The 25,096-nt window shown below is 45.1% G+C and overlaps 1 protein-coding gene across 1 annotated transcript in view; it reads left to right on the forward strand.

Moving 5' to 3' along the window:
* The first annotated feature begins 23,348 nt into the window (after positions 1 to 23,348).
* The window catches only part of LOC136373385 (PHD finger protein 6-like), a 39,758-nt gene continuing 38,010 nt past the window's right edge, over positions 23,349 to 25,096 (forward strand). The window contains exon 1 of the mRNA XM_066338294.1: positions 23,349 to 23,460. The gene's annotated coding sequence lies outside the window, so the exon portion shown is untranslated. The remainder of the gene's footprint in view (positions 23,461 to 25,096) is intronic.

Here is a 25,096-nt window from a genome sequence, read left to right on the forward strand (position 1 = left end):
TGAATCAGGAGGATCAAAATCCCACAGAGGAGGAAGATAGATTCTATGATTATTAATCCTCAGTCAACTGAGACAGAAATTCAGGACTTCAGACTGCCTCCACTTCACACTGAACCTCTTCTAATGTCAGTGAGAAGTTTAAATGGAAAGTGAAGTAGAAGACATCCTTTCTGCAGCATTTGTATTTCAATTTACTCATACCTCATAGGGATACCTCAGCACCTAATAAGGCATCTCTGAACTCACTGCTGCCCAATTATTTAATTTTGGTTAAGTGAAATATTACTGGTTATTTAGTTAATACTTTCCTCATGCACAAATATAAAGTCTGTGTCAAAAATCTTGTTTGTGTCTCATTTATATTCCTTATAATTCTTATAATTTTTTTTATTTTAGATGATCCAATTCTGAGAACAAACATACATTTACCATAATCCTTCTGCAATATTTTCACCTATTATAGTTTTTCTTATGGGATTTTGATGAAAATCCAGATAAAATTTGTTGCTTTTCTGGTTTTAACAACTGTTTTTCATTCCCTCAGTTCAGCAATTATGGTGCAATAAAACATACCTGAACAGATAACTCTGAATAAACATGATAATAACATATTCCAAATTTTTCACTCCTGGAAGTTTTGATTCATGTCCTAATTTTGTTTCAATTGATGGGGATTTGGAGATACCCTTGAAGTTCCTCCAGAAATGTGTTTCTGTATAAATGTGTCTCTGCTCATTTTGTACACAAAGAATGGGCTGTGGCTGGAATATCAGGAATCCTGTAAATCAGGATTAAAGGGCAATTGTCAAGGTTACCAGAAGCAGCCTCTATTGCCTGTCTATACTCTGCAGAGCTTTCTAGTAATTCAGTGTAATGAGATCTGATACCTCCACAGTTCTCAAATAACACTTAGCACCTAAAACACAGCCATGTTTCATATATTCAGATCCCAATGCAAATGTTAAAACTAAGAACCTCTGAGGCGTTTGAGTGGTGATGCAATTAAGCGAGTTTACAACAAATATAATTTGTAATCCGTAAATGTAAGCATTTCAAACATAGTTCCTATAAAATTGACTGAATTTTAAAAATAAGTTTTGCTTAATGCATGAACTGTAACATTTATTTGGTTTTTAAAAGTGTGTATTTCCGCCAACAAACTAATATCATACCAACAGCTTTAATATCACTCCAACAGCTAAAACATGGCTGAGTTCCTGTGTGTTTAGTTGGTGTATTGTCAGACACCTTCTCACACTGAATGAAACCACCTTGGTGTGTGTTTCCTTATGTCAGAACTGCTAAGGAAAGGTATTAAAAGTTTTACACCTTTCTAGAATAAAACCATCATATCAAAGTGAAATTATATTGTTCAAACATTCTTTTTTGTCCTGCGATAGCAAACAAACTTTTTAGGAATGGAGAGAAAACACTGGTAGGAGGGAGATATGTCTCCTAATTTCAGTCTCAGGACTTTTTTTAGTCAAGCTAATCAATCTGAATCACTGATGTTTGAAAAACTGGATTGCGAGGGAGAAAAAAAGTGAAAACAAACAAGCAAACAAATAAAATAAATAAAAAAAAAAACCCTCTGCAACCTGGCAATTACAAAAATTCTGGAGGAAAAAGAGTTCAAAAGGAAAAGAAGGGGTTCCCAAATTCCTTGTTGGAGCATATGAACCTGAGTTAGGAGGTGCAAAGAAAAATATTTCAAAGGAGGAAAGAGCAGGGGATTCTGCCTACTGTGGGGCTGGTGATTTAGATGTTGGAGCTGAAGAAAGCTTCCAGGGAACAGAAGGTCATTGTGCCTGGAATGCAAAGGCATCGGCAGCTTTGCCGCGAGAAATGCCCGGGAGCCGCGAGTGGAGCTCCGGGGAGGGGGAGCAGGAATGGGAGGAGGGAAAATGGGGTTCACTGCGGACCCCTCTCTCCCCGCCTCCGGCTTCCAGAGCCAACGGGCAAGATTCAGGAAAGATCTCGAAACTGAGGGTTCAAAACAAGGCTTAAGGGAAAAATCAGCAAACTTCAGGAGATTAACTGAAGAGTTGCTTCAGGCAAGAAAAGAAGCGCTTGGCTATGGACTGAAATTCGAACAGCCAAGTGTGCATCCGAGCGAAGTTAAAACAGCAGCCAGGACTCGGGAATAGGGTTTGCACAGAGAGGTAGGGATGCAGCACCGCTCGGGAAAATAAGGAGCGAGTTGGCAGCTGTTAAATGAAGAAAAGTGAAGTGAATAAATGTAGAAAAATCTTGCCTGCCTGGTATATTAAAGCATTATAAATAGATAATCCCCCGTGTTTTGTCCCAGCCATTAAGTGACGCACGTGGTCACTTCGGGGTGAGCGTTTTCTAAAACACGAGTGGAAGTCCAGGAGTAGCAGGGGGCGGAAAAAGGCGAGGGGAGAGATGCTGGATCCACACCCGCGCCGGCGGCTCGGCTTCGTGCTGTCTGTCCAGAAACCTCCCGGGTCCGAGGGGGTCGGGCGGGGCCGGGGCTCCGCACCGCACACGGCCGGGGATGGGGATGATTCCGGCTGCGAAGGGAACAGGGAAGCTCTCGCACAGGACCGGGACCGTGCTGCCGGCAGCACTGGGGTCGCACACCGAGCTCCCGGCGGCAGCGGCGGATTATCCCGTGTTACACTCGGGAACTGACGCGCACCCGGCCGGGCTCGCCGCGCCCGCGGGGAGAGTTTGGTTTGTAAGCGCAGACACCTGGCAATGAAATAGCGCATCAGGCGGGCGGCGCATCTCCGGCAGCTGTCACACAGGGCCAGAGAACCGGGGACGCCGGGACCGGCTCTTCTCGAGGCCGTGACTGCCCGCAGGTTTCCGCGAGCGGTGGCCTGGCAGGCGCGGGAGGAGCCGGTGGCTCCGCTGCCTCAGCCGCAGCCGCTGCCCCTGCGGGAACAGCTCCGGGTTCAGCCGCAGGGGGACAGAGCCCGCAGCGGAGCGAATTTGGGCTAATTGATCGAACCATCCCAAGTTTAGTCATCACAGAATCATGTGCTTGCCTTTGCTTCCCCTTCTTCCCACACTCTGTAAGTGGTTTAAAGGCTACCAGGGCGCTCTGAGCCTCAGCAATTCATATTTACTTGGGGGGCAAAGAGGGGTGGGATGCATTTAAAAATTACTCAGTTCAAAGGTAGTGGCTGGTCTTTGACTGTCTGTCAGATCTAAGAGGAGTGAGTGGATTTTCATGGAGGAATTTCATGGAAATTAAATCTCTACTGGAGTGATCTATTCAACTCCTAAAGCTTCAGCCTAGTTTTATATCCTGGATGAATGCCCTGCTGAATAGCTTGGTGGGGTTGCAAAAAGCCACCTTAAACTAGGGATTTTTCTTCTGCTAAATTGACTTCAAAGTAGTAATTAAACAATAGCTAGCTTAAAAAAATCAAGTTATAAGAAGCTATAGGACGAAATTACCCTATAACTAGAGGCTACATTTTATGAGAGGGGGACAGGGGATGGAGTGTTCAAAGTGGAAAAGTAACTGGATAGAGGCAATTTGAGAGGAACAAAAATGGATGCAAGGAAGTAAAATTAATTGCACAGATTCAAACTTGTTGGTTTGTTCATTTCGGTTTTTTACGGCTGTACTATAGTCTAGTCTGGAGCTTGGTAAGTGGAGGAAGGGGAGAGACTGCGGAATCGTTTGGGATATTTTAAGCAGAAGCATCCAGTTCAGGGGTGACAAGCTGAAGCAGCTTTTTGTGGCCTTTGTCCTGTCCTGTGTTTGAGGCTTGTCTTCTCCAGGCTGCTCTACACAAGGCTGAGCCTGCACAGCTCAGTATTCACCTCTGCTTTTGTAAAGCAAAAATGGCGTTTGTGGCCAAGGGCAATCTTGCTGCCAACTTTCTTCCTCTGTCTCCCAAATCCACAATCACTACTGCATTCATCTCTCTCTGTGGTGATTTAGAAGCCCATTTGACTTGAAGCTAAACCAAATGAAAACTAATCTCCTGCCTGACTCCGGTGGTGAATTCTCCTTAATTCTCTCCTCTCCTGCAGTAAAACTCCCTCACTTGCTGTAATAAATGATCAGCCAATTTTATCAATAAAGAAATTTATTGACAAATTGCAAAATGAAAGCCCGAGAAAGCCACAAGCAAAGATCAGCACCGAGCCCGGGGTCAGTACTGGGTGAACCTCAGATTCGACCTCTATCGCACCGAATCTCCCCCGTTCACGAAGTCAGTCTTCGCAGGTTCAGTTTTTGTAATAAGTAATCAGCCCAATTTCATCAATATGCTATTTTATTAAGAAATACTGCGAAATAGAAATTTGAAAAAGCCACAATCAACAGACAGCATTGAGCCCGGGATCGATGCTGAGTGAACCTTAGAACTGGCAGCGTGCCGTATCCTCCTCTATTCACCAAGTCCACTTTTGCAGGGCCGACTTATATACAGTTTTTTTGGCCAGAAAGAAGGTTGCCTCATCCCATTGTCCACTCAGTCGTTGTTTCATATTCATATTTTTTTGTCTCTGTCTGCAGGTCTGATGAATGGTTTTCCGGGCAGGGCTGGACATCTGATTGTATTTACAGGAACCTGGTATTGGCATGCACACCCAGGTGGATGTAGATAAGATTTTCTTCAGGTGTTGATCACTGGGTCATTGACAATCTCATCTTCAGAGAGGACCCATCTCCTGGTGGAGACACCCTTCTTTCTGTTGCAAATGTGTTGCTTCCCCTGTTCTTGGCAGAGGCTTGCAATTTCACAATTACTTTTTATTTGGTGGAATTAAAATGATTCAATACCTTATAAAAATACGAATTAATTCTTCAATACTTATAACAGGTTTTATACAGTTTTTCGACTGGATAGTGGGTTGCTTCATCCTTTTGTCCTTCTTGTCTTGATTGCATATTCATATTTCTTTTCCTCCTCGCTGCTGGTCCTATGAATAGTTTTCCGGGCAGGGATGGACACTTGATTACATTTACAGGAACCAGGCACTGGGATGCACACCCATGATGATGTAGATAAGATGTCTATCAGGTGTTGATCACTGGGTCGTTGACAGACCCATCTTAGGAGGAGACCCATCTCCTGGTGGAGACACCCTTCTTTCTGTCGCAAATGGGTCGCTTCCCCTGTTCTTGGCAGAGGCGACACAATTCCCGAACATCTTTATTTCTTACACATGAATGATTTTATACCACATTTTACAATAAACCACGAATTAATTCCACAAAATATATCACACTTGCCATTTTCTGATTTTAGTCCTTGGGGTCCTTGCTGTCACATGCAGAATGTTGCCCAGCATTGCACCTTCTTCCATAATGCCTGTTCTAGAAGGAGGAACCTGGAAGTTTATTACATAATTTAATTTAAAATATCTTTGGAATGATTGATTTGGTGCCTTTCCTGGGTTTAAATGCTTTTGGGGCTTTATTCCCACGATTTTGTTGTATTGATGATGTCACTAAATGAGCTACAGAAAGAAGGGGAGATAAACACAAATTCAGCACTATAGCAGTTGCTAGATTTACCGTGTGTTTAAGATAAGGCTTACCATTTTAAAGTGAAAAGTCCAACACTGCACTTAATTTGATTAGCACTTTTTTTCATACTCTCGGGATATTTCTGAGAATCAATGCTCAGGTTCAGATTATGGAAGCATGGCAGGGTACAATAGCAGATTCTGAGTCACAAGTGTTATAGGCAAAATAGCCGAATTGTTTTATATAAAGAAATTTATTAAAGTCAATTCGGTTACAAAGAAATAAAAAGTCCACCACCAAAATAAACCAAAACAAAAAATTGAAGACACCAAGCCCGGGATTTGGCACCTAGTGAACGAGGTCGGACCAGCGGACAGTCCTCCCCTTGTTCACCAGAAATTGCTGCTGGAGCTTAGATTTTTATACAGTTTTTGTGCCCTCAGGCTAGACTCAGGATGTAAATCTTTTCAGCCGTCCGATATAGTGTTATCTTTTGCATTGCATAGTTATTTACTGAAGTCCTTTTGTCTTTCCCTCCGGCCCGGCGATGATGTCCAGGTGGCAGGTGTTTGGTCAGACAGCGATGATGATCGCTTCTTGTCTCGTTCCAAGAAAAAATGTTATTTCGCCCTGTGCCTTCAAGTGCAAATGAAGTCTTCCCCCTTGGATCTGAACTTTGTTCTGTGCCTTCAAATGCAAATGAAGTCTCTCCCTGAGTTTTAGGTTTTTCAGTCTGAATTTTACAAAAGGGGTGCTTCATATATCTCCTATATTTAACTTTCAGCACTTTATATAAAATATTATTACAAGCATGAATTAATTCTTAGCCTCCCTCATAACACAAGTCTTTAAAATACTGGATATCTCCACTTCTGACAAGTGAAACCATTGTAAATGGTACTCCAGATAATGACTTTATAATCTTATTAAAGCTTACTGCGGTCCTTGGGCTAGACTATCAAGTTTAAGTATTCCCAGTGTCCCAATGTTGTAGTTAGTGTGATAGTTACTGTTAGAAGATGTGGAGGCCAAGGGTCTTGCCACCAAGGTTATTGTGCCTCAGCCATGGAGGGGCTGAGGCAGACACCAGGAGAAACACCCCTGTAGATTAGGGTGAGGAAAACCTTCTCCCATTGGCCTTTGCAGCCACATGTTAATATCTCTTAGTTTTCGTTGTTCTATTCGTTTGTTAAGTTTATGTCACCCTGTTCAGCCCCCGTTCACCATATATGCACCCCTCCTAGAATGTTCTTCCTTCCCTTGAACCCCACTGGCTTTGTATTGCCGCAGTACTAACCCCTGTGATCCTATTAGTGCCCCTGGTTCCTAGCCACCCCTCTGCACCATTTTTCCCTATCCCTACTGGCCCTTGACCCTCAGATCTGCCCCTTTTGCCTCGTTTATAACCCTGTGCCCTCGGCCTCGTTCTCGTCCCTGATTCTATTCAAAGCTGTTTTCCTCCCTGAACCTCTATTCTGTGTCCCTGGACCCCTTTGCTCCTGAATAAACAGTCTTTGGATATTCAGATGAGAACCCGTCTCATCGCTGCTTCGTCAGTGCCATTACAGTCGTGCCCTTACAATCCCGCGCTCCCGGGCTCAGAGACACGGAGTCTCTCTTTAGGACCCTGTGACTGCCCGCACACTGTAACTAGAAGAAAGCTCTTAAAATATAATTTGCCGTTGTTGCATTGCTTTTCAAATACATTTCACAGTCTATTTTCACTGAGAATTGCTTTTTGCTTTTTTAATCTTAAATGTAATAAGTTGCTGATAACTGCAGTGCATTTCCATGAAGTGATGAGCTGAAAACTGTCAAGAAGTGTTTGATGGGTGATGCAGTCTTACATGTGGCCAGAGTGTAATAAGCTCCATGAAGATGTATCAAGTCTGAGGGCTGACCTGCAAGCTCCCAGAGGGGCTTAATAATAGCGAGACGGCTCTTTGGGTATGTTTTGTAAAGCAAAGGTTTTAATAAAAGAGAAAATAACAAACAATACAGAAACAAAAAGCAAAAGCCAAGCACAGGTGTCAGAGAAGCCCCTGACACCTTGCTAAGACACCCCAAAATCACCGAGCACCTCTGAGCTTGTTCTTAAGTATAGGATGATCAAAGAGGGACGATTTGGCTTGCTGCCAATAGAAGCAGCTACAGGTTTTGAGGTACATTTCCAAAGCCCAACCAGTGCTTCTGTGCTGGCTCTGGGCCAATGCTGATGAGCGAAGAATGGAAAGTTCTGGTTCTTTTCCATAATAGTCAGGGCTAAAAATATGAAACCTCTTTTCCTTATTTAGAGACACCTGCTCAGGTGTGGGAGTGCATTACTACAGATGGGATATGTAAAATCCTGGTGAGTTTTAGCCCACACACATGTGGTAAATGTAATGGATAAATTCGTGTATCAAAGATTTGGTCTATTAAAAAGCTACTCCAGGGCATCTCCGAGATTCCAAGACCTGTGGTGAAAGCTGTGAAACCACAACATTTGCAACAGAAATTACATGGCCGGACTGGAGATGGCCCATTCATCAAGGATGGGCCTCCACTTCACAGCTGCTCGACATCTGATATCAATCTTGATAGGGGATCCGGAGGATGACCAAATCAGCACCCCAAAGACGAGATCCGGGAAGACTCCTGAATCGTCTTTTCATAATTACGGGAACCCCTTTCATGACCTCTCTTGGAAATAGAGATACATGAATATTTGGACTTTCAATGGACTTAGCCTCAGGACAAATAAACTGTATAAAAACCCTACACCAAGACCCAATGTGTGTGGTCGAGGTTGGATGGTACCGTTGTTACTGTCACTCTGCCCATCCAGCATTCGATCGATGTTGTCCAATTTTATTGTGGCTTTTTTTTTTTTTTTTTTTTTTTTTTCTAAATAAATTCTGTTATTTTGAACTGGCTTCTTATCATTTATAACACACAGATACTTTTACTGTTGCAAGCCTTTGCTATACCTGTCAGAAGGCTGGTTTCCTGTCAGGCAGTAGTTCTTGTGATAACTAAATTTTATCTTCTCCAGGATGATACAAGAGTATGAAGGCAACACACAATGCCAAAAGTACTGGAGATGAGAAAGCACTTTGGACACTGAGATGCCTCTGTGGTGCTGGCTAGGTAACAAATAGCAATACAAAGACTTTGCAGCAGTGCTAATGTAATTTGCTGGAAAGTCCTCAATTTCAGTTCAGAAAACCATGGAAGCTGCAATAAGACACAATGGCAGTGTGTGTGTTTTGTTTACAGTTTTTCTGCCCGGCTGTTCCACACCATTCAAACACACAATGTTGCTGGAGTGTATAGTAATGAGCTCTGCAGGGTGGTTTGTATCAGCTGAGCTCAAAGCCAGCAGCTCTGGGACAAGATCTGGCAACAAGTCAGTCGTGTGTGTGTGTGTGTGTTGTGTGAGAGGTAGTGACATGCTGGTTGCTGACATTTAATGAATAATCAGTCATCTTTCTCACAGGGAGAGCTTGGGGCTCTCAGAAAGTTACCTTGTGGGGCCAGGTGGATTTTCAGAGAGCAGACTGTCCTGGGCCATACACCAAAATTGTACTATTGTGCTTTGAAAATCAGCCTGAAAAAAATGCCCTCCCAAAGTTGTGTCAGTCCAGCTGGGTCTGTGTTGTCAATGGAAGTGGGTTCCCTCCCCAGACACACATTGTCACTCCCAGGCTCAGACAGAGCTGCTGGCCTAAAATCAGTCAGAACAGGTTGCTGAGCTGGTTTTAAAAATAAAGATACTGGTGATCACTCGTTAAAAATGGGCTAGGAGACCTGCTCCTTTATTGGTCAGCTCTTTCAAGGGGGAACTCGAGGGGTCACCTGCGCCGTCGCAGCTCCTGTCGCCGATCTCGCTCCTGTTGTTGTTTTTGCTCCTGTCGCCGTTCTCGCTCGGGCGGCCGCTGAGGAGGAGGTGTCAGTTGATTCTGCTGTTCTCATTGCAGAGTTCTCATTGCAGAGTTGGGAGTTCCAGCCTCGCGGGAATCCCCAGGAACTCAACTGGGCTCGGGTGGTCTAGGGGTGTCACTGTTTCCCAGTCTCTTTCTGGTCATGGCGAGGCGGCAGAAGCAGAATTCAGTCCTTAGGTAGCTGAGGGTCTTCTCATTGTTGTAGTGTCTCCCTTTTATCTGGATTTTCTGCTGGGTCGCGGCTTTTGGGTCCGTTTGCCGGCAACTGCACTTCGGTTTGGAGCGGTGCACCATGGAAGTCCTTGGATTTTCCTATTAGGCGGGGCCAGCAGTTCGAGGAGCCGGCGGGGAATGGTGACAGTCTAGCCCGACGGAAGGGGAAGGGAACCCGGGGTTTTAGGGGGGGTGTACAACTTGGAATAAGGTTTTGAGGGTACAAATTTTGGTACAAACAGCATAGCTTTCCTAACAAATGACAGACTGTGTCAAAAATGGGAATTTCTTACATTTTATTCATTTCAACTCGCATCTTCGCTGGGAGACAGAAGGATCTGTATTCTTTGTGATAAAGGGTATAAACTCCACATAGTCAAAAGTCAAGTCCCAAATCACATACACAGATTATCCACTGCTTTTGAGAAAGCCTGACCAAAACTACGGACGGTTCTCTGAATGTCTTCACTCTGAATGTTATTCTAACACTCATGTCTTACACACTCTTTGCAGCTTTACTTGTCTCATGCAGGTATTCCCAGATGACATTCTGCAATGCCTCTGCCAGTATTCACAAGTGTTGGGGGTTAGGTTTTGTTCCTTTTTACTCTAAATAATTTTTCCCCATAAGTTACCAAGGAGACTAAATATCGTACTTAAGACAATTTAACAAAACAAAGGGGTGGTCAAAGCTCGGAGGGGGGTGGGAGTTTTGAGGCAGGTAAAGAGCAGAGCTTCAGGTAGCCTGTCAGTCAGGTTTTCGACCTTCGGGGAGTAAGCACGGCTGGGTTGGTGCTCCTGCTGGAGGATTTCACTGCAGTCCAGTCTTGGGAAATCTGCCATCATCTGCCCGCCCTGGAATTCTGAGCTTCTCTGCCACCCTGCGAGAGCTGGGCCAGCCCTGCCCTGCCGTCGTGGTTCCATCAGCGCTGCTCATCTGCTACAGAGTGACCCTGCACCCCCTGCCTGCAGGGACACCCTGCCCCTGCCTGCCAGGGACATCCTGCCACTCCACAGCTACCAGGCTGAGACTCTTTTTCCACTGTTCCAGTTTGGTGCTCTGAGGATCTTACAAAGGCACTGAGACCAAAATGCCCTGGGTTTTTGTAAAGCAAAGTCCTCGAAGTTCTTAGTAGTGTTTTTGTTATCAATGCTGTAGGATTTGTTTGTTTTTGTCATTTGTTTATTTGTTTGTTTGTTATACATACCAGTAAAGAACTGCTATTTCTATTTCCAAAATCTTTTGCCTAAAAGCTTTTAACTGAAAAAATTATAATTGAAGAAAAGGTGCTAGTGGTGATTTACATTCTCCATTCCAAGGGAAGCTCCACTTTCCCTGGCAAATACCTGTCTTCCCAAACCAAGACAACAAGCCAATGTTTTCAGATCCATCTGACAGTGATCCCTAACTCATAAAGAAGTTAACAGTATTTATTCATCCAGAAAGTTTAGGAACTGCTGGTCTAAAATATCTTTATTGTCTGACTATAAAGAAGATATTCTGTATCAAAAAACACAAGAGTCTGTTAAATCCATAGCTGTGAAATCCTCTCCTAGATGGAAAACTGAGGTGTACAAGCTGAAATTGGTTTATTTTTAAGGAAGTGCTGATGGTTTTAAAAATATTTTGAATTCAAATGAGAATATGTTTGCCATAAGCCACAGATCGCTTGAAACAGTAGCTCTGACAATGGCTCCCAGAACTATCCAGTGCTCCTGACTTGTTTAATTCAGAAACTTAAAGATGGTTATTTAAATTAGAGTAGCATTAGCTATTTATATTTTAGCAGGAAAAAAATCTTTTAAAATTACTGGAACCCAAATGGTTTTAATGGCCTTCACTGATCTTTATCTTCTTTATACTTCTAGGCTAAATGATTTGCATATTCCACTTACTGACTGTAACCACAAACATCTGTTGTGTATTTAAAACAAGGGCAGAATCTGCATTAATTACATCTTAAATCAAAATAAGTACAACTTGTATTAATCCTTTTCAGATTTGTTTGGAATTGTTCTGTTACTTTTAGAAATAAAATAATAGAAAATCCAATGTTCTTTATATTAGCAGTGAAGTCCACCTGGTTAAGCCTACACATAGCATTCACATTTATCTCAGTTCTCTCCTTTTCCAAAAGAAGAATCTGAACATTGACTTATATTTCCCACCTCATAAATGGTGGGAAATTCTTACTTCTTGTTGCCATTTTATCTTTGTACTTATAATATCCTGATGATCTGTAACGCTCATTGCCTTTTAAGGATTAGTTTGTGAATTGTACAGGAGCAGGACTGAGTTTATTGATTGTGTCATGCTTAAGTCTGCAAGATACCATAGTACAGGTAAAGAATCAAGTAACTGAGACCTAGATCTCTGTCTATACATATGAAATATCATCTCTTAAATACTTGTATAACATAGTAGTTAGAGGCCTAGGAAATAGCAGGATGCTGGCTGCAGTATAAGCCTGTAGATAGAAACTCCTGCTTGTAACCTTTGCAACCTATATGGATAAGACAGAGAGAAAAGCAGTGAGATGGAGTGACATGAGACTAATTGTGGGTACAACACATACAATGTGAAACATCAAGAAACTGAGAGACAAATCTTGGGCTTAGGTTGGGAAAAGCATCTGTTCATACTTTAACAGAGCATTTATCCCAGAACAACAGAGAGCAGCGTGTGGCACATAGATGCAGCTATTGAGGTGACAGAACACTAAACCAGTGTCCTTGTGGATACACAGCACAGTGCATGTGATACCTTGTCCAGCCGATGTGCTGTTGGACTCATGTGCTTCGAGCTCAATTAATATGAATGTGAGTGAGTGAGTGAGTGAGTGAGTGAGGAATCTCTGTATTTTGTAATTGTGGAAGATGATAGAGCTGCTTCAGGACTGGGAACACTGTACCTTATACACATCTTTATGCTAAAATAATCAGTAGTAGTAATTAGGGTTTCAGTCACCATTGGCAACATTTGTTCTTTTGACAGGGAATTTATGGGGACTTGTTTTGCTTCACTTTAGATTCAACATCTGGACATTTTGTAGCTGCTTTGAGAATGAAAGGAAGTAAGATCAACAATCTTGTACAAAACCAAGCAAATGCAGTTAAGTATCTAATACATATTGGCTTGGAATTATTCCAGAGTTTAAAACCAAGCTGCTGTTGTACAGTGAAATCAGAGAAGAGATTTGTTTGCCTGCAGTGTTTTGGGGTGGAGCTCAAAGCTGTCTGACACAAGTTCCCTTGGCACAGGCCTTTGATGTCCATATTTGACTCCAGCTAGGACACACAGTCAACTTTAGTCATTATAATTTTTAAACTACATTTGAATGGCCATTAATAAAATTACAAGAAGTTTTATTGGTTTGTTTGGGTTTTTGTTTTTTCTTCTGATAAGATATAAATGGGAGTACCTGCAGGATGGCTGAGCCATTCAGTGTTCTCTTTTCCCAGAACACTTTACACCCATTATCAATTTTCTTATTATCTTCATTTCTCTCCTTGCAATCAGTTTTTTGTGAATGTCCTTAAAGCCAAGTTGGCAGAGCTTGTCTTGGAATCTTATCCTGTACACAGGTTGCCTTTGTTCATAAGGTGTAAAGCACTGTCCAAATAGAGAATGTGAGGAATGTTTCAGCGAGTAGCTGGGTTTTGGTTGAGCTGTTTGTTCTTGGCAGCTGCAGTGGTCTCACCCTGTTTAACTTCAGCTACATCTTGTACCTAAACGAAGACTGCAGAAAGGGCAAGATTTGTCTGCTCCTGTTTGGATGGTACTTGAATTGCTTCACAGAAATACAGCAGCTAAAGAGAGATTTTTTTAGAGGATTGAACCTGTTCCTAAAATGATTTTTCTTAAATAATTCCCCCCCCCCCCCCGGTTGTTCTTACATGCCTTATATAATATTTGGGGTTTGTTTTAATCAGGCACTGCTTCATGGGAAATAAATAAGTTTTTATTCCCCAGGATTTTAACTGAAATAATTAGCTGCACACACTGAAGTCACGGTAAACTGGACTGCACTACAGCTGGGCTACAGAAAATCAACAAAGCTGATCATGTCTCTGATGAGAGATAAATGGTTTCTATATAAGTCTGAGGTCTATAAAGTAACTGAGTTAATGCTGAGTCTGACTAAATGACAAACTCCACTTTGTAATTTCAGTCTTTTTAGATTCTTTATTATGACATTTCTTGTTCTCTTGAGATGGATGAAAGAAAATAATTGAGTTTGTGGGTAATGAGCCTGCCAAATCCAAGGCACTGAGAAGTTCTGAAAGCTCCTGCAGTTGTTAATGCCTGTGGACTCCTTGGCAACATGGTCAAAATAGTTTACCTTGAAGTTTGCATCTCCTTTTGTTGTCATTTTCCCCTGTGAAACCAATCAGCTCATCATAACCTGGTATTAGGAATTCTAACTAAATCTGTGATGCTGCTGCACATGATCATTATTCCTGGGATCTTTGGCTGTAAAACATCACGATGACAAAACATGAAGTCAGCTGGATGTGCTCTTTCTAAAACTCATTAATCCTTCTGCCTTGCTGAGCTTCTTGTTGAAAATGAGTGTGTAAGAATTCGGTATTCCTGTGAGGTGCAGCATCCCTAGAGTGCTGTAAGGAGTAAAGATAGTGGCTATGTTAATTTTAAGTTCCTTCAGAAAGGAAAATACACTTCTGCTTGGAAAAATCAGGAATAAAATAGGACTAAATACCACTTTCTGATAAAGCACACAAAAGGTAGCCTCCACCTATAGCCTGTGCTCCACACCTTTGGTTCTCAGCCTTGTACTTGAACGTGAAACCTGTAGGATTCTCCCCAGAAAGCTTTTCCTGCCACCTCCACAGAGGCTGGGGCTATACAGCAGCACCTGGCACTGCACTGACTTCAACCGCAGCCAAATCAACCAACCATCACCACCATCTTTACTGTTGTATTTTCAAATGCTACTCTCTAAAGCTCCTTGTGCCAAAGGAGGACAAAAATATTGCCAGAGGGGAACAAGAATAGTTGTCTTCAGAAGAAAGCACAACCACTGGAAAAGTTTTTTTCAGGCAAAACACAAAGCAATTGTTTTATGGCTTTATTTCCCTCCTCAACGACTGATATTCAATAAACATTCATTACTAAGTAAACACCAAAGAACACCAAAGAGAAAGGAGGAAAGGAGAGGTTTTCTTTATGACATACAGTGGCTTCTGGAACTAAATAAAAATACTTTTTACTAATAAAGGTAATTAATAATTAATTAAATATAACAAACAAAAGAACAAGATGGCAGAAAAATTTCTGCAGGGATAAGTGTGTAAAGCATCCATGTATTGTGATGTAAAATGGTAGTAGCTTGAAAATTTAAATGTGTATTAGAATTTGGGTTACTCACTATATTGTAATTTGGTCAACATGTGCAATATGATGACAACTTGATAAAAAAGAAGTGTAATTTTTATTACTTACTGTGAGGCGACATCTCAGGTATTAAAAATGGGCCAGGAGACCTGCTCCTTTGAAAGGCCTTTATTAGTCAGCTCTTTCAAGGGGGAACTCGAGGGGTCGCCTGCGCCATTGCCGCTCCTGTTGTCGTTCTCGCTCCTGTCGCCGTTCTCACTCTTGTCGCCATTCTCGTTCGGGCGGCCGCTGAGGAGGAGGTGTCAGTTGATTCTGCTGTTCTCATTGCAGAGTTGGGAGTTCCAGCCTCGCGGGAATCCCCAGGAACTCAACTGGGCTCGGGTGGTCTAGGGGTGTCACTGTTTCCCAGTCTCTTTCTGGTCATGGCGAGGCGGCAGAAGCAGAATTCAGTCCTTAGGTAGCTGAGGGTCTTCTCATTGTTGTAGTGTCTCCCTTTTATCTGGATTTTCTGCTGGGTCGCGGCTTTTGGGTCCGTTTGCCGGCAACTGCACTTTGGTTTGGAGAGGTGCACCATGGAAGTCCTTGGATTTTCCTATTAGGCGAGGCCGGCAGTTCGAGGAGCCGGCGGGAATGGCGACAGCCTAGCCCAACGGAAGGGGAAGGGAACCCGGGGTTTTAGGGGGGGTGTACAACTTGGAATAAGGTTTTTGAGGGTACAAATTTTGGTACAAACAGCATAACTTTCTTAACAGACAGGGTACAACTGGCATAACATTTTAAACAGTATAACTTTCTTAACAAATGACAGACTGTGTCAAAAATGGGAATCTCTTACATTTTATTCATTTCAGTCCCCCCTCTATTTCTTTGATCGGGCCTTTGCCTGCATCAATTGGCAGTTTCTGATTCATGGGAGTATATCTTTTATTTAATTCTTTAGTTTGGGGTTCTAATCAATCAAAGTAAACTCATTCTCTTATAGGGCACTCTCCAGTTCGGCGCTGCTTAAATGTTGCAGCATTTTTTTGCAATCCAATACTGCTTTATATCAAAACACGTGGGATTCCCATGAACGTGAACTCTTATAAGGGACTGTAGATTCTCCCCGTCATAGATGGGATGGTGTGTTTGCTCATTCATAGGACTATGATGAGTCCTCCCAAGAGTCCAGTATGAACCATTGTCTCGATCTCACCTGGTCTTGCCTCTTGGGTTGGGGAAGTTATCTAGCTGGCCTTATGGAGTTCCTTTCAGTGTGTTCCCACTTGTTTTTCAGTTTTTGATTAGCCCTTCTGTGGTGTGCCCTATGAGAGATCTGTAATGATATTATTATCATCACAACTTTTTTTTTTTTTTTTTTAAAAAAAACAGCTTAACGCTTCATGATAACTTAGAACAACTTACAGAGAACATTTTTTTTTTTTGACAGCTTTTAAAAACAACTTGGAAAGATTTTGAACAAAGGGTTTTCTTTCGTTTCTAATTGGGCTTTGGTTGTTTCTTGAAGGTTATTTTAAGTGTGTCTGGGTTTCTAGCAGTAGTCCATTCGGAGGGAGTCTTTGCTGGGGTAACAGAGTCACTGGGAAGTGGCAATGGTCCTTTTACTCGGGATATGTGTGTCCAGCCCTTTTCTTGGGTTCTCACTGCAGTGTAGGTTGTGAGCAGGACCTGGAACAGACCTTCGAATTTGGGGATTAGCGGAGTGGTGTTCCAAGATTTAATTAGGACCCAGTCTCCTGGCTTTATTTGGTGTACATCTGCGTCCAAGGGGGAGGTTTGAGGAAGATACCCTCTTTTTTTAAGATTGGCCAATGTTTTTCCGATTGTTTTTATATATTCTTGAGTGGCTGCCTCCCCTTCTAAATAATCTCCAGTGCTGTAAGGAGTCACTAAGAAAGGTAGTCCAAAGATCATTTCATATGGTGAAGCCCCTATGTTAGAACTCAGTCTAACTCGGATTCTCAAGAGTGCTAGGGGCAGGCATTTTATCCAATTCATTCTAGTTTCTGTTATGAATTTAGTCAATACATTTTTGAGGGTTTTATTCATCCTCTCAACTCTCCCTGAGCTTTGAGGATGCCAGGGTGTATGTAACCGCCACCTAATTCCCAAGGCTTTAACAACATCATGCAGGACTTGTGCTACAAAGTGGGGGTCTCTGTCTGAATCGATGTTATTTACCAGTCCATACCAGGGGATGATGTGTTCTAGTAGTATCTTTATTACCACTTGTGCTGTTTCCCTTTTTGTAGGGAAGGCTTCCACCCAATGCGTTAAGTGATCAACTATAACCAAAAGATGCTCATATCCTTGTTCTGGAGGGATTTCTGTTAAGTCCATTTGTATACTCTGAAAGGGTGTTAATGCTATTTGTCTTGCCCCTAGTGTGGCTTTTCTCATTACCTTTTGATTTACTTTTTGACAAATTAGGAATCCTTCAGTAATTGCTTTAGCCAGGTTATAGACTCCAACACATAGGTGTTCTCTCAGGAAATGATCACACAGCCCTTGGGTGCTCCAGTGAGTTGTGTATTTCTGCCAGCATCTTTCGAGCTATTGCCTTATTTAGGAATTTTCTTCCATCTGGGGTCAGCCATTCCCCTTGCTTCCCTTGGTGTAAACCTAACATTTTATTTCTTTTAATTCATTCTCATCATACACTGGTTTATTAACTTTGTCAGCTGGTATATCATTCAAGGTAAGAATTTTTATTGGTTCTCCCAGCTTTTGAGCTGCTAGTTTGGCTGCTTGATCAGCTACTTGGTTGCCCCTTCCTTCAAATGTGTCCCCTTTTTGATGTCCTTTGACATGTACAATTGCTATTTCTTGGGGCTTCATAAGAGATTCTAATACCAATTTAATTAATTCTTTATGTATCAGATCTTTCCCTTTTGTATTTAGGTAGCCTCTTTCTTCCCAGATCTTTCCAAATGTGTGTACTATTCCAAATACATATCGCGAGTCTGTGTAGATTGTACCTTGGTCTTGTTCTAATAAATTTAATCCCCTCTTGAGGGCATAGACTTCACAACACTGGGCAGACCACTTTGGGGGTAGTTTTTCTTTTTCTATAACTTTTAAATTGTCTCTTTTTGTACCTTCGACTATTGCATAGCCTGATATCCTTTTTCCCTCTGTCACCCTAGATGATCCATCAATAAATAGCACCCTCCCATATGGTAGAGGTGTATCTTCAAGATCCTCTCTTACTTTTGTTTGTAAATCTATGATTTCCAGGCAATTGTGCTCTAAGTTTGGTGTGGGTTCCCCTGAGAGGAACTGGGCAGGATTTAGACTTTTTGATGTGGTTAGCTCCAAATCACTGGTGCCGGTTAAAATCACTTCATATTTTAAAATTCTAGAGTCAGTCAGCCATTGTTGAGCCTTTTGGCTCAACACTGTCCTGAGATCATGGGGGGTGTGTGCAATGATTTTTCCTTGCAGTGTCAGCTTTTGTGCTTCCTCCACAAGAACAGCTGTGGCTGCTACAGCCTGGAGGCAAGCCGGCCACCCTCTTGCGACTGGATCCAGAAGTTTGGAAAGATATGCGACAGGCTTTTTGTGTCCTCCCCATTCTTGGGTTAATACTCCATAAGCTATTCTCCCTTCAGAGTTAATGAATAGGTCAAACTTTTTCTTAAGGTCTGGGAGATTCAGGACAGGGGCTGAAGACAATTTTGTCTTTAGGTCTTTCAATTGTGCTTCATCTCTATCTGTCCATTTCACAGGTTCAGGTTGGACTAATTTATCATATAGAAATTTAACACTTTGGGAATATTTCTCTATCCACAGCTTGCAATAACCAAATAGTCCTAATAATTTTCTTATATCTCTTTTTGTGGTTGGAGCTGGGATTGAGAGTATACCAGAGATTCTTTCAGGGCTTAATTTCTTACACCCTTCCCCAATGAGGTGTCCGAGGTATGTGACTTGTGATTCTACAAAGTGCAGTTTGTTCTTTGACACTTTGAGGCCCTTTTCTCCTAGGAAATTTAGGCGATTAATACTGGTTCTTTTTATTATTTTTTTAAGTTTTCTTTTGATATCTGGCCAGGATCTTGTGACAAATTGCAATTTTAATAATATCTGTCCTTCTGGGCTATCTGGATCTAAATGAGAATATTGCTGGAAATTCTGTCTGAGCCTGCTCAGCCAGGCTGCTGGGGTTTCATCTTTTTCTTGGGCCCTGTCAAAGGCTAATTTGGTGTTACTACTCCAGGGAACTGATTCTTTAATGCCTCTTATTACCAGGTTTCTATAATCTTCCATATTTCTCCTCCCTTCTCTTCTGTTTGGGTCCCACCCTGGGTCAGCTATTGGCAACTTCTGGTCACCGGGAGGGCCCATTCAGTTTTCTCTTTCCCAGATGCGCATCCCTGCTGTCCTAACCAGCCGAACCTCGTCTGGATTGAAGAGTATATTTAAGATGGAGTTTAGTTCTCCCCACGTATAAATATTTGGGCCCCAAAACTGGTCAATTTGGTTGGCAATTCCCACTGGGTTTTCAACTAGATTCCCCAGCTCTTTATTAAAATTTCTGACTTCTGACGCTGTTAAAGGTGCATTGACAAATCCTATTCCTCCAACTGCCCCACCCACTGGGACTTCCCTTAGGGGAAAGAGTTTGGTTTTTGACCTGGTGTTACTGCAAGGTCCTTCTGGGTTTTTTATTGCCTGACAGGATGCACTGTTAGGTGCCAGACCCAGCTCCCAGCTGTGAGGAGGTGCAGGGACTGTGGATGGTGAAGGAGAGGAGGCTAGACGAGTGTTAGGGAATGGCAGAAGGTAAGAGGGGTTATAAGCTGGAGGGGGGCAAGCTGGGGAAGGAACAGGGATTACAGTTTGGGAAGGTGGGATATGATTTTCAGGTGAGGTTGGAGGATTAGTAGGGATAGTTTGTAGTACTTCAGGATAAACTGGAGGAGGAGGCAAATGTTCTAAGGGGTCCCAATTATGGCTAGCTTCCTCTTGGTTTCCCTTCTGCTTTTCATTCTTTTGTTTCCCTTGCTGTAACTTACATATTTTTGCTGTTTCATTTTTGACTACTTGTTTCTGCCAACAGACAGCATAGAGTATTTGTTCGGTACTTGAATCTCCTTGGGATTTCAAGTATTGAGTTAATTGTGAACACATCCAGGGGTCTCTAGTTCCACACCATGGCCATTTTTCAGGTAAATCTAGGTTAGGCCAAGCCTCTATGCAATAATGGATCATCTTGATTCTGTCCAAGCTTTTAGTGGCCTCATCAACCTCCCATAGTTCCAACATTTGTCCTAGTGGACTGTCTGGTGTAATATTTCTTATCTTTTTCTCTTTTTTCTCTTCAACTGGCTCCAGTCTACTTATGTACGCCCCCATTTTCACTGGGTCTCAAATAAAAACTGCGGTGCTCTTACCCTGACAGAAACTTTACTTCAGGGCAACACAAAGCAAAATTATCTGACCTTGTTTTAACTAAACTTCTTTAAGGTGCCCCTACACACACACACAAATTTAAAGACGGGCAACCCAAATTTTAACTCTCACTCACTCTTTGAACACTCGTAAGTGGCCCCAGGGACCCTCTCTCAGGGTTTGGGCACTATCCCCGCCAGTGCTCGGAATGCCCCACAGGTAGCCTGGTGACCCGCCCTTACGGCCTCAGCCACTACCCCTTAGCCAGCACTCCTTTTCTCTCCTGTATGTCAGGCAAATCCCCATAAGTGGCCGGTCAACCAGGGCCCAGGGTTCCAGTCACCACTTACTGCCAGGATTTGGACGTACAGCGTGTGATTTACTCGCTCACCCTACCTTTAGGTCCCTCGCACTTTGGGACTTTCCTAACTCTCACTCCTCTGCACCCGGACAGCATCCTCCTGGGCACCCCCGACCAGTTCTACCTCTCCGTACCTGGACAGCGTACCTCTCCCCTGGGGACCCCCAACCAATACGACACCCTCGAAACCGGAAAGCGTACCCAAGATACCTCCGACCAATGCAGACTCTTTTATCCCAGCACCCCGACAGCTACCCCAGCCAGCCTCCAAAGCACCCCGAAAGCAGCCTATCTTTGCTACCCCAGCCGGTACTCAGACGCCCCAGGTCGTAGCCTCAGCCAGTGCTCTCTTTCTCTCCCCACACCCTGGTAGTTACCCCAGTCAATGCCAACTCACAAGCCCCGAAAGTAGCCTGGGCAACCCGCCCTTAGGGTTCTAGCTGCCACCCCAGCCAGCGCTAGTCTCTTGTGACACTCTGGGCTATAACCTCAGCCAGTGTGGTGCGTGCCTCACACTGCTCGAGCCCTTTCGCACGCTTGAAATGGGCCCAAGCCTTTTCTGCCACACACTTCTTTGACATGCCACTCACTTACTAAATTCCTTTGCACGTCTGGAGGGGGGCCCCTATGCCCCTGGAGACGCCTCAGTCACTCCCAGTCCACTCGCTTCCTCCGTTTCCTGGCTGGCCCCCTCGCGGGGGTGCGGAAACGCGGTACTCAGCAGTCCAAAATCGCTTGGGGGGTCTGAGCTACCAGCTTCCCTCTCATTCACTCCACACTCGCTCATCTCCACTCCTGCCACCGGTTATTCTTACTGATGCTGCTCAGTGGTGTCTCACGAGGCTGGCGAGCGTCGTCCTCTGGTCCGGGATGTCCAGCTGTCCAGGAGGTCCGAGGCTGGGCTGCACCTTCCCGTCCTGGTCCTCTTCTGGGCATGGCTTAGATACCGGACGAGCGCCCAAATTGTTAAAAATGGGCCAGGAGACCTGCTCCTTTGAAAGGCCTTTATTGGTCAGCTCTTTCAAGAGGGAACTCGAGGGGTCGCCTGCGCTGTCACCGCTCCTGTTGTCGTTCTCACTCTTGTCGCCATTCTCGTTCGGGCGGCCGCTGAGGAGGAGGTGTCAGTTGATTCTGCTGTTCTCATTGCAGAATCGGGAGTTCCAGCCTCGCGGGAATCCCCAGGAACTCAACTGGGCTCGGGTGGTCTAGGGGTGTCACTGTTTCCCAGTCTCTTTCTGGTCATGGTGAGGCGGCAGAAGCAGAATTCAGTCCTTAGGTAGCTGAGGGTCTTCTCGGTGTTGTAGTGCTTCCCTTTTATCTGGATTTTCTGCTGGGTCGCGGCTTTTGGGTCCGTTTGCCGGCAACTGCACTTTGGTTTGGAGAGGTGCACCATGGAAGTCCTTGGATTTTCCTATTAGGCGGGGCCAGCAGTTCGAGGAGCCGGCGGGGAACGGCGACAGTCTAGCCCGACGGAAGGGGAAGGGAACCCAGGGTTTTAGAGGGGGTATACAACTTGGAATAAGGTTTTTGAGGGTACAAATTTTGGTACAAATAGCATAACTTTCTTAACAGACAGGGTACAACTGGCATAACATTTTAAACAGTATAACTTTCTTAACAAATGACAGACTGTGTCAAAAATGGGAATCTCTTACATTTTATTCATCAGGTGCTGCATTCAGTTCTGGACATCTTACAAGGATGTGGAGGTGCTGGAGCAAAAGGCAGCAGGGCTCCTGGAAGTATTGGAGAACGAGTCTGATAAGCAGCGGCTGAGGGAGCCAGCGGGCTCCAGGAGGTGGTGGAGTCACTGTCCCTGGAGGTGTTTAAGAGGTGTCTGGATCTGGCGCTGAGTGATGTGATTTAGGATCACAGAACCGTCAAGGCTGGAAGAGGCCTTCAAGATCATGAAGTCCAGCCATCCACTCAGCGCAAACCACTAAACCACATCACCCAGCACTGCCACTGCAACTCCTGATCCAAAGGTATGTTTAAGAGGCGTCTAGATCCGGTGCTGAGAGATGTGGTTTAGGGGTTGTAGTGGCAGTGCTGGATGGACGGCTCGACCTGATGATCTCGATGGTCTTCACCCTTGACCATTCTATTCCGCCGGGCCCAGCGGGCTGTGAGGGACCGCGGCGGGGGGGAGGGGGCACCGTGAGGGAGCGCGCGCGGGGCCACTCCCCCCTCCCCAAGCGGCGCACGCGCGGGACCGCAACACCGCCCGCCTCTCGCTGCCCGCTCTGCGCACGCGCGTGGCACTGTGACTGCGCGGCCGCAGCAGCGCGTGTCCCGTGTGCCCCCCCCCCCACCACGGCTGCGGGTGAGCGCTGCGCATGCACACCGTTCCTTGTGTGTCTGTGCCTCCCACCAACCCGGCTCGCTCGCGCCGGGACCTCGCGGGGAAGTGGCGGCTGCGGGTGCGCATGCGCAGAGACGCAGCTCCCCCACACTCCCATCTTCCGTTTCCCGGCCTTGCGGGGAAGCGGGAGCCGGGAGCGGGAAGGGTCCGCGTGTCGTCGCGTGTACGCAAAGGAGGCCGCAAGTGGGCTCCCGCCAATCGGGCACCGCCTGGCAGCGCCGCCGCGGCCCAGGCCCAGGCGAACCGTGCGTGCATGCGCTCGGCGGCGGCACGTCCCGAGTCCCGAATGAACGCGCCGGTCCCGGCGGGCGAGCGGCCCTGAGCGACCCGCGAGCGGGGACGGGGCGTGCCGTGCCGAGCGGCTCCTCCGCCCGCACCCCGCCCGTCGCACGGGTGAGTGACCGACGACCGACCCGCCGAGCGCCTGCTGCCCGCCCCACCGCCGCTGCGCCGCGCGCCAGGGGCAGGCGCGGCGCCCCCGGCCCGCCCGCCGGTCCCGGGGGTTCAACCGGCTCTTGCAGCCCCTCGAGGGTCGGGGCACTCCGCAGTATCCCCTCAGGGGTGCCCTGGGTGCCAGTACCGCCCCCCTGCCCCCTCCCTGGGCCGGCGGTGCCGCTCACTCCGCCTGCCCCGGCCCGCGCCCTCCTTGCAGGGAGGATCCGCCCCCCCCCCCCCCCCCCCCCCCCCCCCGTCTCCCGGTCCCTTTTTCCCCCAAAATTTCAGGGAATCAGGAGGAGGTCGCCCTTCCCGCGTTCCCCAGCGCCCCCCGCTAGCCCATCGGCTGGGGAGGGGTCGGACCCCGGCGGTGCCGGCCGGGCCCCGCGGGGAGGTCGGGCAGTTCCTCCCCGGGAGATGCCGTCCTGCCCCATTGATCCCCCGGGGAGGCGACGGCAGAGGTGCCTCTATCGGCCCATCTCCCGCTGCCCGTGGGAGAATGTAAACTTTCCTGGAGAACCCTCAGCGCCGTCTGCCAGATCTCCCTGACCGCGGGCTTTCTTTGTGTCATTTTTTGTCACCTGCTCTGCTCTCATTATTTAGGCTTTCGAGGGTTTGCCCTGCTCCCTTCGCATCTGCCCCCTCTTCGGTGTCTTTTTTGTTTTTTTTTTTAAAGGAAGTTGCATGGACAAATTCCCATCCCACTTTTTATAGTGACTGCTGTGTGAATGTAACTCTTACATAAAAATTTCTATGGGACCTGTGATTTGGGTTCTCAGCCACAGAACCCTACAGGATACTTTCCCTCTCCCCTTCTTCACTCCCCCCTTCTCCAAAATAAACCTCCCTCCCATGGATCACCGACCCGGAAAACTGTAAACACTTGTAAACTTGTGACTCTGGTATCTTCATTAAGCATCTTGGAAAAATCAGCACAAATATTTTCTGTAGTTTTTCCTGAGAGACCAAACTACTTCAGCATCTGCAGTGGCATTTTCTGAAGCTTGTTTACTTCTCAGGTTTTCCTTAGGTGTCTGAAATTTTCTTCACAAATATAAATTCTAATTTTTTTGAAATATAGGTTGGGAATTGTACAGGTCACACAGTAAAACAAACTTTAAAAGTGCAGCGTGTAGGTCACTGTCCTTTGTAGAAAATGCAAATGAGGTTTTAACTCCTATAATCAGGCTCCTGAAACATGTTTGGGCAATAAATAGAAATTAGAGTCCAGGTTACTTTCCATTCTTGGGTGTAGAACAATGTCTCATGCATTGAGGGCATCCTGTGCCTGAGTCATTGAACTTGCACTTTTATATTGGGAAATCTGTTGTCTAGAGCTCAGTAAAGCAGCACAGAAGCTACAGGAGGGTATAAACCCTGCTGCTTTAAAGATAAAATAAAGATGCTGTGAGGGAAAGCACCACATTTAATACTTTGATGCACATAAAAAATGTGAATGTAAATGAACCCAAATTTTTCAGTGAAGAATGGTTGAGTGAATTTCTACTTGTGTGATTCTAGGGTACATGTAACTTCTCATTTTTTAGGTCAAGCCCATGGAAAATTGATCTTTATGGAATAATCTTTGTGTTTG

This window comes from Sylvia atricapilla, chromosome W, assembly GCF_009819655.1.
Source record: "Sylvia atricapilla isolate bSylAtr1 chromosome W, bSylAtr1.pri, whole genome shotgun sequence".
Classification (NCBI taxonomy): Eukaryota; Metazoa; Chordata; class Aves; order Passeriformes; family Sylviidae; genus Sylvia; species Sylvia atricapilla.